Source organism: Dioscorea cayenensis, chromosome 16 (genome assembly GCF_009730915.1).
Source record: "Dioscorea cayenensis subsp. rotundata cultivar TDr96_F1 chromosome 16, TDr96_F1_v2_PseudoChromosome.rev07_lg8_w22 25.fasta, whole genome shotgun sequence".
NCBI classification, from domain to species: domain Eukaryota; kingdom Viridiplantae; phylum Streptophyta; class Magnoliopsida; order Dioscoreales; family Dioscoreaceae; genus Dioscorea; species Dioscorea cayenensis.
Genome location: NC_052486.1, coordinates 17,534,301 through 17,534,660, shown reverse-complemented (window position 1 = coordinate 17,534,660; position 360 = coordinate 17,534,301).

Genomic DNA, 360 nt, shown 5'->3' with positions numbered 1-360 from the left:
TATTATACATATTATTATATGTAAGTCATTTAAAAAATTTCTAAATAATTTTCATATAAAAGATATATTTATAAAATTATATCATACACCACTAAATATAATTTTAAGTTCTTTAATAAATTTTCTACATACTTTTTTATAAAAATATTTTATTTTAAAAATTCATTCTATAAAAAAGAGTAAATATATTGTGTAATTTTTGTATATTTTAAATTTATTATTAATAATTATGAATTAATATTTCATGAATATATTTAAGAGAATTTATAGTTACCAAAATTTATTCCAAAAAATATTTTTTCCAAAAAAAATATAATCAAAATCCAAAATTTTTTATCCCATATTTTACAAACGGATATG